This window comes from Molossus molossus, unplaced genomic scaffold, assembly GCF_014108415.1.
Source record: "Molossus molossus isolate mMolMol1 unplaced genomic scaffold, mMolMol1.p scaffold_m16_p_15, whole genome shotgun sequence".
Taxonomy (NCBI): Eukaryota; Metazoa; Chordata; class Mammalia; order Chiroptera; family Molossidae; genus Molossus; species Molossus molossus.
This window is the reverse complement of record NW_023425350.1, coordinates 49,848,724-49,861,312: the sequence shown is the minus strand read 5'-3', so window position 1 is coordinate 49,861,312 and position 12,589 is coordinate 49,848,724. Positions and strand designations below refer to the sequence as shown.

Genomic DNA, 12,589 nt, shown 5'->3' with positions numbered 1-12,589 from the left:
GTCTGGTATTTGTTCTCAAATAATCAAAGTGGATGTATAAGTGAAATAAACTTCTCATTTGTTAATGGTCAAAGCTGAATGATAGATGCATGGGATTCATACTACTCTGTCAGCCTTTGTGTTTGAAATTTTTCTTTTAAAGCTTTTTTAATGAAAATAAAAAATGGAGAGGGAAATAAATAAGAGTAGTATCAGGGAGAAATAATTATTTAATTATAGTTAAGTATGGCATGGAACACAGCAAGCTTTAATAATAATGAGTCTGGTTGAGCTAATTTTTACCAATAAAAGAAGAGGCATTGGTAGTGGGAGCATAAGCACAATGTGAGGATAGAGCAAATGCTCAGTAAGTATCTCTTGACTGACTAAGCTGATAAGAGGGACTAACTGTGTTGGATAGACAGGTAGTTGGATAATTTTAAAAGCTGTATCTTGAGGAAAACTCAGCAGGTACCAATCACCATACTTATTTACCTAAATACTAGCAACATGTGTCAGGCACTATTCTAAGCATTTCACATACATCACACTTTTTAATCTTCATGATAGCCTTATGGGAAAGAAGTATTGTTACTTTACCCATTGTATAGAAGAGAAAACAGAGGCAGAGAGATCTCAGAAACTGGCCTAAGGTCACACAAAAGCAGGTAAAGAAACAAAGCCGTGATTTGGTCCCAGGCAGTCATGCTCCAGAGTCCTTTTTTTTTCCCTTTATTGATTTTAAAGAGAGAGGAAGGGAGAGGGACCGGCCACCCTCCACCCCCACGCCCCCACTAGGGGTCGAGCCCACAACCTGGGTATGTGGCGATAGATAGAAACATCAGTGAGAGAGAACACTGACCGGCCACCCTCCGCCCCCACGCCCCCACTAGGGGTCGAGCCCACAACCTGGGTATGTGTCCTGACTGGGAATCAAACGTGCGACCTCTTGGTGCATGAGTCAACGCTCAATCACTGAACCACACCAGTCGAACCAGAGACATATTTTTAATCCCAATTTTGTACAGCCTCTCTTATAACAAATATTACAAGATTAATGTTATATTGTCTACACATGAATTATTTTAGGCAAACTGTATTGACTTGTCTAAGGTATTTCCTCATTTTGTTTCTCCTCTCAGTTCTGTACTCACTTTTTATTGAGTTAAATTATTTTAAGCCATTGTGACTTTGTTTGTTTCTCTCTGTTAGCTAACCTGTCTGGACGATAGTGGAAGTGTATACTCTGTTGGAGTAATTTGCTCAAAGTTGAGACCTTACTTGTAACTTGGCAAGATAACTTGGAAAAGTGACTGTGCAAGATATCTAGTTTAGATAGTTTAAGCAGAGGACTAGATTGGGGCACAGTTGAAAGTATGAGTGGAAAATCAGATTACACTATTTTTACTGTTGATAAAACCAGTATAGTTCTGAGTGGTTTTGATAAAATGAAGTGCAGGGCCTGTTTTGTAGACTGAATATAGATGAAAGACTAATAATAGTCTTTTATCCAAAAAGATTCCTCAATTTTCTTTCATTAGAAGGTGACCCAAGAAGAGCTTGGCAGACTTTTAAGCAGTTTTCTTCTGCATAATGAACTATCTGTAGAAACTTTGAAGACATCTTTAGTCATTAGGATACTGTTCTGATTTTAAGTAAACAGTCTCATATTCAAGCAATATTGTTTCTGGTTTGAATATTTACAGGAGATTTGAAAGTGTAGAGACATTGACTTCATTTTGTGCTGGTAATTTCTTCTCTCAGTCAGATTATCGCAGGGAGGTTTACATGTTTATATTCTTTACTTAGACTAGGGTTTTTTGTTGTGGAAATAAAACTTTTTCAGAGAATAAATCTAAAGTTAATTATATTTTCTCCATCATATCTGTATTCCTTTATGTGTCCTTTCTTAAATGGGACTAGATCAACTCCAATTTTAAACAGTATGTGTTCTAAAGAGTAATTTCTGGGGTATTCCCAAACCTTTATTCATCATCGCAGAAATCTTTGGAGGAAGCCTTTTTATATAGCAATAAAAAGTCAGCTTGAATGTGGAAAGGTAAACATGTTTTTAAACAGTTTCATATTCCTAGAATGCCATTTATTATTGAAAGTTTTATCATTAACTTTGAAATTGACTCTTGTGCATTTGTTACTTTAGATTTAAAATCTTCATAAACATACCACATATTTTTATGCTACTTAAACAATCTACCAGCCATATTTTATCATTTACTTAGTAATTTAATGATTACCGAATTCTAATTTCACCTTGTTCACTGAAAATTACCTCTATTCTTTTTTTTTTTAATCCTCTATGCTTTTTTTTTTAATCCTTACCCGAGGATATATTTCTATTTTATCTTCAGATAGAGTAGGAGGGAGAGAAAGAGAGAGAGAGAGAGAAACATCAAGGTGAGAGAGACACATTGACTGGTTGCCTCCTGCATAACCCCAACCAGGGCCAGGGATGAACCACAACCGAGGTACAGAACCTCAACCACAAGGTACTTGCCCTTGGCCAGAATCGAACCTGTGACTAATTGGTTCTTGGGCTGACACACTAACTGCTGAGCCAAACCGGCCAGGGCTTTCTCTCTTTCTTTTATTTATCTTTATTGTTGAAAGTATTATAGATGCCCCTCCCCCATGGGTCCCCTCTGCCCCGCCCCTCCCCTCACCACACTATATTATATGTGTCCATGGGTTATGCATATATGCATATAAATTCTTTGGTTTATCTCAACCAGCCCTGCCCCCACCCTTTCCCTCTGAGATTCCTCAGTCTGTTCCATACTTCCATGTCTCTGGATGTGTTTTGTTTGTATTATGCTAAGTAAAAGAAGCCAGTCAGAGGAAGACAAGTATCTCATATCTATCTCACTTATATGTGGAATCTAATGAACAAAATATTTTTTCAGTAAAGCTTTGGAGAATGAAGAGAGGGATGAAAGTTTTCCAAAGTACAGTGCATGAACTGAACCACCTAAGCTTTGAATTATTACCTTGTTTTGCTCTTAGAGTACCTTTTGTTAAGTACCTGGATTTCTACTGTATTCTAAATATTTCAGGTTTTGAGGTAAGTCGTCTTAAGAAAAGTAAAGTGCTAGTAGCTGTTTTCTTTATCCATACTGTCAAATTTTGATGATATGATGGCACTTAACCAATTTGTAGTTTCAGCAGTGAAGTCCATGACATAGTAATTTGATAATCTGCCATAAATTTGAATAATTTTGTATCTTCAATGTAGAAGTTGGTTTTTAGGTGGTAAAAAGCCTAGCTAACCATTTAACAAAGGTATAAATTTTTGGATCTCCCTCAGAATGTTAGAGCAAAAGATAAGTAAAAATATGTAAGAAAAGAAGGACTTGGGAACAAATACAGGGAGTAATAGCATCTGTCTAAAAGAAATATCAGGAAATGTATAGATGAAATAGAAACACAAATAATCAGTGAAATGTAGTGGGTTAAATTGTCCCTCTCCTGAGTCATATCTTTGGATTGAAAGAGCATTCTGATAGTCAAGAAGGTTAGATAAAAAAAAAAAGACCTACATTTAGTCTCAACCTATTACATAATTTAAAAATTCCAGCATTAAAAAGAAAACCCTATGCTCCGGGGGGGCGGGGGGGGGGCCCAGAGAGCCGAGGGAGTCGAGGAGGCGAGGGAGGAGGGAGAGGAGGGCTGAGCCAGCGACCAGGGAGGCCCGGTTGTGAAGCCGCTGTTCTGCTCCAGTTAGGAGTTGACCAGACTTTACAATGGAGCAGAAGCTATGGCTTCCATTGGCACTAATGAAAGACCATCTTTCTCTTAACTGAAATGCCAGTGAAAATTTTTCTCCACCATTCAGTATTATCTGTTTATGCAGAATTATTCTTGACAGAAGTATTTTTAAAGAAAAATATTTACAATGGCCTCAGCAGTTCTTAGTTCTGTTCCCACTACTGCTTCTCGTTTTGCCCTTTTGCAAGTGGATAGGGGCAGTGGCTCTGATTCTGAGCCTGGAAAAGGCAAAGGTTGGAATACTGGAAAGTCTCAAAAAAGCAGATCAACTACAAATGAGAAAAAGAGAGAGAAAAGAAGGGAAAAAAAGGAACAGCAACAGAGTGAAGCAAATGAGCTCAGGAATCTTGCTTTTAAGAAAATTCCCCAGAAATCCTCTCATGCTACTTGTAACGCTCAACATGAGCTTTCTTTACCAAACCCAGCACAGAAGAATTCACGAGAAGAAAATTGGCAAGAGTAGAGACAAAGAGATGAGAAGCTGACATCTGAAATGTTTGAGGCAGATCTTGAGAAGGCATTGTTGCTAAGTAAATTAGAATATGAAGAATACAAAAAGGAATATGAAAATGCTTCAACTCAAAGGTTATGAATAAAAAAGATAAACGAAAGAATCATCAGGGAAAAGACAAACCTCACAGTATCACTAAAAGATTTTCAATCTGAAGATCACATTAGTAAAAAGACAGGAATTGAGTTCTTCTCAGACTATCACATGATGGAGGATTCTTCAATAGACTGGAAGATGATGTGCATAAAATTCTTACTAGAGAAAAAAGAAGAGAACAGCTTACAGAATATAATGGAACAGATAATTGCAGCTCATGAACACAACCAGGAAGTAGTTCTGAAAGATGGAAGAATTGAAAGACTAAAGTTGGAACTTGAAAGGAAAGATGCTGAAATCCAGAAGCTGAAAAATGTGATCACTCAATGGGAGGCAAAGTATAAAGAAGTAAAGGCAAGAAATGCACAGTTATTGAAAATGCTTCAGGAAGGTGAAATGAAAGATAAAGCAGAAATACTTCTGCAAGATGATGAGTCACAGAGTATCAAGAATGAACTGACTATACAGGTGACTTCACTTCATGCTGCGAGAGAACAAGAAAGATCTAAAGTGAAAGTATTACGAGCAGAATTAGCCAAATATCAGGGTGGCAGAAAAGGGAAAAGAAACTCTGAATTCGACCAGTGTAGGTGATTCCATTAGCCTTTGAGGTCAACACAAAAATTAAAATGTTCAGGGTTTTGCAAAAATGTATATATTTATGCTGTACACCTGCTAAGCTATGCAGTTTTTGTTGAAGAAATACTTAAAACAATTAGCTTACTATCAGTCTATAATTTTTTGGCTTAAAGTGAGAAGAAGAAAGAATTCCAGGAGAATGCAATGATTATTGTTTACTATCCATACTTCTTATCACTTTTAGTTTTTCATCAGTCAATAAAATTAATTTACTCTTTCAAAAAAAAAAAAAAAGAAAAGAAAACCCTAAACAGGGAGGAGATAAGCTGCCTAAAAAGAATAGGAGTCTACTGATACTGGATTTCTTAGCAGCCTGAGTACATATTAGAAAGCAGTGAGGCAATTCATGCAAAGTTCCAGCTTCTAAATCCCGATATTTCTCTCCCTCTCTCTTCCTCTCTCTCCCTCCCACTCTACCTAAACAAAAAATGGAAAAATGTCCTCAGGTGAGGGGAAAAAAATTTTTTAAAAAGACAACAAAACACCTTCAGCTGGAAAGTACAAGTTGGAGAATGTCTTTAAAATATATGGTTTGATTTTTATCTACCTGGAATGGGAATATTCTTATTGTTCCAAAAGTGCAGATTGAGGCACAGCAGTGTTTAATATCTCTCAGTATAAGCTTCTGTGCTCACTTCTTATTTTTTTATTTTTTAATATTTATTAATACAGTGAAAGGCAGCCTATTTATCATTTTTAAAATATGTTTTTATTGATTTTTGGAGAGAGAGGAAGGGAGAGAGAGATAGAAACATGAAAGAGAGAGATAGAAACATCGATATGAGAGAGAAACATTGATTGGCTGCCTCCTGCACATCCCCCACTGGTGATCGAGCCTGCAACCCGGCAAGTGCCCTGACCAGGAGTCAAACTGGGACCTCTCAGTCCATGGGATGATGCTCAGTGACCCGTCCCGCAGGTCGAGCAACGAGGACTCTAGAGGGGGAGTGAGGATGAGGAGGGACAAGAGACACGAGAAATGGAGACAAGACAGGGTTCTGATCAAGTCTCGTTTATTCAGGGGTAATTCATACAATATATAGGGCAAGAAGCACCTGTTGCCAAGCACCAGGCTTGCCCGAAGCAATTCTAGGAAATACTACAAAAGGAACAAAAGGTCAGTAAAGACTGGCTGATGAGTAAATGGTTACTTAAAGAAATGCAAAATGTGCCCTGGCCGGTTTGGCTCAGCAGTTAGAGCGTCGGCCTGTGGTCCTGAGAGACCACGGTTCGGTTCCCGCTAAGGGCGCGTACCTCGGTTGCAGTTTGTCCCCAGCCCTGGTCGGTTGTGCGGGTGGCAGCCACTCGATGTGTTCCTTCCCGCTAAGGGCGCGTACCTCGGTTGCAGTTTGTCCCCAGCCCTGGTCGGTTGTGCGGGTGGCAGCCACTCGATGTGTTCCTTTCACGTCGATGTTTCTCTCTCTCTGTTCCTCTCTCACCCTCCCACTCTACCTGAACAAAAAATGGAAAAATGTCCTCGGGTGAGGATAAAAAAAAAAAGAAAAAAAAAGAAATGCAAAATGCAGAGATAAAGAAATGCAGAGATATCCTGCCTTGGGGCAGGCGATGGCAGAGCAGATTATAACAAAATTGACCATGCAAAATGCCTCCCACAGCTCAGTCCCACTGAGCCACACAGGCCTGGCTGTGATCACTCTTTAGATGGAACTAACATAGCAAAAGCTTTTAAATCAGAAGATGTTAATGAAATCCTGTCACCCAGCTTTGCCATTAAGCTCTCTTGCATTGATCAACTTACTTCTCTGGATCTGTTTCTTCATCTTGCGTTTTTCCTAAAGATATAAAAAATATAAGGGAATATTATGAACAATTTTATGCCATAAGTTCTACATCTTAGATTAAATGGGCAACTTCCTTGGAAAACAAATACCTAAAACCAACACAAAAAGAAATAGAAATTTTAATATTAAACATAAAATGGCATTATATGTGTTAATGAAATTAAGTTATTTTAAAATGTTTCCACAGCCCTGGCTGCTTTGGCTCAGCGGTTAGAGCGTCGGCCTGCGGTCCAGAGAGCCTCAGGGTCGGTTCCCGCTAAGGGCATGTACCTCAGTTGTAGTTTGTCTCGGCCCTGGTTGTGTCATGCAGGTGGCAACCACTCGATGTGTCCCTTTCACATCGATGTTTCCCTCCCTCCCTCCCTCCCTCCCTCCCTCCCTCTCTCTCAACAAAAAATGAAAAAATGTCCTCAGGTGAGGATAAAAAGAAAAAAAATAAAATGTTTCCACAAAGAAAACTCCAGGGCCTAATGGCTTTACTGGTAAGTTTTAGCAAACATTTAGTGAAAAAATATACCAATCAAAATCCAGATTGCTTCAGAAAGTAGAAGCTAGCATTACACCAATGGCAGTATGAAAGGCATTATAGAAAATTATAGTTCAATATTCACCATGAACATATGTGCAAAAATTCTTATTAAATATTTATAAGTCAAAGTCAGCAACATGTAAAAAAGGACAATGAAACATGACCATGTGAAGTTTGTCTCAGGAGTATGATTTTAACTGAAAAAATCAATTAATGTAATTCACTATATTGACAGAATAAAAGAAAAAAGATCTCGGTAGATGTAGCAAAATGTTTGACAAAGTTCAGTACTCATTTATGATAAACATTCTTAGCAAATTAAGGATAGAAGGGGGCCCTAGGCGAGTATCACAGTCAATTATGCCAAGATTACAGGTTTGATCTGTGGTCATGGCACATGCAGGAGGCAAGCCAATGAATGCATAAGTGGAACAACAAATATCTCTCTCTCTCTTCCTCTCTCAAAAAATATCAATAATAGCCCTGGCCAGTTTGGTTCAGCGGTTGGAGCGTCAGCCTGCGGTACTGAGAGACCTGGGTTCGGTTCCCGCTGAGGGCACGTACCTCAGTTGCAGTTTGTCCCCAGCCCTGGTTGGTCGTGCGGGTGGCAGCCACTCGAGGTGTCCCTTCACATCAGTGTTTCTCTCTCTCTCTTCCTCTCTCTCCCTCCTGCTCTATCTGATCAAAAAATGGAAGGGTGTCCTCGAGTGAGGATAAAAATTAAAGAAATATATATATATATCAATAATATTCAAAAAAGAATAGAAAGGAATTCCTCAACCTGATAAAAGGGCACCTACAATAAAAACTACAGCTAACATCATTAACAATAGAAGACTAAATGTTTTCCACCTAAGATTGGAGAAGCGGCATCGTTTTAAATCCAGAAAAAGAAATGAAATATATTTTGATTTGAAAAGCATAGTAAAATAGTCTTTTTTCTCAGATGACATGGTTTTGTGTATAGCAAGTCCTTCATTACTAGAAATAAGTGAATTCAGCAAGATTGTAGGATACAAAGTCTATGCAAAAAATCAATGGAATTTCTATATAATCGCAATGAACAGCTGAAAAAAGTGAAATTGACAAAGATAACTTGAAATATTCAGGTACAAATTTAACCAAACATGTAAGATCTAAACACTGAACTACAGAACTTCACTGAAAGAAACTTAAGAATACCTAAAATAAACGGAGAGAGCTACCACATTCATAGATTGGAAGACGTGATACTCTTTTTTTTTTTTTTTAACTTTTATTTATTTTAATTTTTCTCTTTATTGATTTTTAGAGAGAGAGAGGAAGGGAGAGGGAGAGAGAGAGAGAAACATTGATGAGAGAGAACATCAGTTGGCTGCCTCCTTCATGCCCCCCCCACTGGGGATCGGGCCCACAACCTGGGCATGTATACTGACTGGGAATCGAACCGGAGACCTCCTAGTGCATGGGTTGATGCTCAACCACTGAGCCACACTGGCCAGACAAGACTTGATACTCTTCAAGTATCAGTTCTATTCAGCTTGATCTGTAGATTCAAGATAATCCCAGTCATATTCTCAGCAAGCTTTTTGTAAAAACTACCAAACTAATTGTTAATTCCATATGGAAATGCACAGGTCTTAGAAGAACCAAAACAATTTCGAAAAAGAACAAAGTATAAAGACAGTTCTCCCCGATTTAAAGATTTGCTATAAAACACAAGTGTGATACTGGCATAAGATAAATCAATGGAGCATAGTATAGGGTATCAATAATATATGATATGCCTGTGTCCATATTTCATAATATACCTTTTTTATTCTCTCATACATAGGATGTTTTAATTTCCTTTGTTCTGTTGTCAAACTTCTCTGTGCAGAATATAAATATTAAACTTTTAGGCAATACACAAGGTCGTTATAAAATTGTGTGTTTTGGAACTGTTTATGATTCTATTTGTGACTTGTCCTTACTGCGCCCCCTGGTGGTTTTAATTTCTTATTTGGGGTAACATAAATATGTTACTATTGTAAAATAAATTTTACAAAAGATTTTAAAACTCTTAAGTTAATCTTTATATTGAAAAACTACCCAATACCTTCTCTTAATGACATTGTAAAACTTTGTGCTTGTGGTAGTTGTTACAAAAGTTAGTCAGTACATGTTTCTGCATAGATAATTTTGTCATGTCTAATGGTTCTTTCCAAAATACCTCTAAGATACAGATTTTGAAATCCCTTATTAGAGCAATCTTTTCTAGTAGTTTATTCTAGAGCATAGTTCTAAATATCCTGTCATAGGAAAGAGATTAAGGAATCTCTTTCTAGAAATATGTAGTCAAAGTGAGCCTCAGAACGTTTCAGGGTGCCAGAAATGAAGGATGTGCTCAAAATGGGGATTGTTGAAAGATCGCACAGAATCCACTCTAAAGACCAAAGCTGGGACATTTTGACTAACAATAAATATTATTGGATTCAATAAAATAAATATCCATGAATAGAATAAAGTAAATATCCATGAATCCATGTTGATATGAATAATTGAATACAGAAGTAAATGGGGGAAAGGGACAGTTTACAGGGAAGAAAAGAGCATTCCAAATAATATAGTAGGAAAGAGGGGAAAAAGAAAGTAATTGTTGGGCAAATTCTATAGTAATAAAATCTTATAGACAAGACCCACCAGTGGATGCTAAAATTAGTCCATTGTTTTAGGAAAAATGAGAATTTGCATAGTTACAAAGTATCCCTCCACCCAATTAATTTTTTAATACAAATAAGATACTAGACTTTATAGTAGATACCACCATGGCCAGGTGATCGAAATTAACATCACTAGTAAAAAGACATTGACATCATGAACCCCTTAATACAATGCACTGAAAAGGACACACCAGTATTTCCATGGTATTCTTACCCCAAATGCCCAAATCCATTCTTATCATGAAAAAACATCAGCAAGCTCAAACCTGAGGAACATTTTACATAATACTATATCAGAAATTTCAAGGTCATGAAAGACAAGGGAAGAATAAAGAGCTGTCATAAATTAGAGGAAACCAAGGAGAAATTACAGAAAAGTTACAAAAATAATAGTTCTCAAATATTCCTCATACAACTTCCTTCAGTGTTAACATCTTACAGATCATATTACAATTATCAATACAAATAACATCAATGCTCTTAAACTGTACATTTTAGTGAAAAAACTGGTAACATATAAAAGTTTTATTTTTTTTCCAGAATACTAAAGGATCCCCCATTACATTTAGGTTTTCTTTTTTCCCCCCCAAGATGTTATTGTTTAAAGGATTTAAAAGACTGACTTTGTTTTTGTTGCTAAAATCATTAATAGACAAATTGGTGATTAATTATTTATGAAGTGGCTATTAAAAGAATTTTCTGAAGGAGCAATAGTCTTGTTATTGTTTATTACTACATAATTATTAGGATTGGCTAAAATTTGAGGAAAGTTTGTTTTTCTACTATTCTGCTTATTTTCCATTTGATTCTGAGAAAGCTCAAAATCACCAAAAAGAGCTTACAAGTTGTTTGTTGTTTTTATTTATTTATTTATTTTTAATCCTCACTCGAGGACATATTTGTATTTATCTTCAGATAGAACGGGAGGGAGAAAGGGAGGAAGAGAGAGAAAGGGAGGAAGAGAGAGAGGAACATTGATGTGAGAGAGATACATCAAGTGGCTGCCACCCACATGACCCCACCAGGGCTGGGGACAAACTGCAACTGAGGTACGTGCCCTTAGTGGGAACTGAACCTGGGACTCTCTGGTCCACAGGCCGACGCTCTAACTGCTGAGCCAAACTGGCCAGGGCTGTTTTTACTTTTTAACTGTAACAGTGGAATCACAGCTAGAGACTAGATTTTCTGTCTACTATTTCGGTATCTCTTAAATTCCTTTTTTCTAAATTAAAAAAGTATACATATAATAAACGGAGATTTATGTTTCTTCATCTGAGAGGGTGATGAATGAATATTCAACATCTATTTCTTAATATTATATTGCCCCAGTATTATGTTTCATTTGAAAATATTTATTAAAATTTACAGTAGCAAGATGAGCTCTCTAAAAGCAAATTCTTAATAAGATTTTTGAAATCACTTGTAAAAACAAGTAACCATCTAGATTCCATATTTATCTCCAAGTACACTCAGGGTGGGTAAGGTCTCAACAATTTCATTTGGTGTTTCTATAGAAGCAATTCATCAATTTCTTATTCATAACTTTATGCTCCATGAACTCAGATGAAAAGATCTAAAATTTTAATCTCTTACTTTGATTTTTATTTAGACTATATGTGTAGACATATACAGGGTGGGGAAAAGTAGGTTTATAGCTGTGAATATACAAAGCAGAGTTTATTTTTGTATTACTATTTATTAGTTATTGTATTATTTTCCATACAAGCAGCTGTAAACCTACATTTGGCCCCCACCAAGCGTGTGTGTGCATATATATATGATTTGATGAGATTTCTTTATATCTCTGCTTGTATAAAATAATTCAAATTGAATTCATAGGCATTTTCAATGTTAAAAAAGATAGTCCTCCCAAAGGTATCCTTACAAAAAGTGGACTAATAACATTTAGTTGGCAAACTATATGAAAAAGGGTATCTGAGTCACAAGAATGAGTCAAGAGGGTGAGGCTTGTGTTTTTTGTTGTTGTTGTTTTTTCTTGTCCGTTTTAAAGGGAATATGATCTCAAGCAGTAGGAAAAATCTTTGATGAAATTTGATATCTAAAGTTGGAATTTGTTCTTTAATATTTAACTTGTACTAAGTGAAGATCTGAAATATTTAATGGTGCTGCCAAGATGGGTTTGATCTGTTTGAGAGATCTGTGCCTAATTTGTAGGAGATTGGTAAATGCTGGTGTTTCAATATGAGAGCTGCTTCATACTTTAGGATACATTTAGATCTTGAACACATCTAGGTGTGCAGTGCTGCCAAGTGAGAGTGCTGATCAACTTCTTTGCTGATAGGAACAAATAAGTCACTCTGTTCCACTCCTAAATGAGGTATTTTTACTATTTGTATTTGAAAGCTAGCTTTCTTACATCTTGGCTTTAAAAAATATTCATGGCACTGCCTTCTAAGCAAGCCATTTTAAAATATTTTAATTGTTTAGGTACAGATTTCTTCATTGCTCAGCTAGCCCCAACTAGATAATAAGTACTGAGTAATTAGTGTGTCTTAATCATTATAATCTAAGCAGGAAGGAAGGGACAGAAAGAAGGAAATAAATGGGT

At 36.7% G+C, this 12,589-nt stretch overlaps 1 protein-coding gene and 1 pseudogene across 2 annotated transcripts in view; both read left to right on the top strand.

Annotated features, from left to right (window-relative positions):
• Window positions 1-12,589, top strand: part of PPP3R1 (protein phosphatase 3 regulatory subunit B, alpha) — a 66,756-nt gene that overhangs the window by 39,272 nt on the left and 14,895 nt on the right. The window lies entirely within an intron of this gene.
• On the top strand, window positions 3,890-4,963 carry LOC118630744 (annotated as a pseudogene).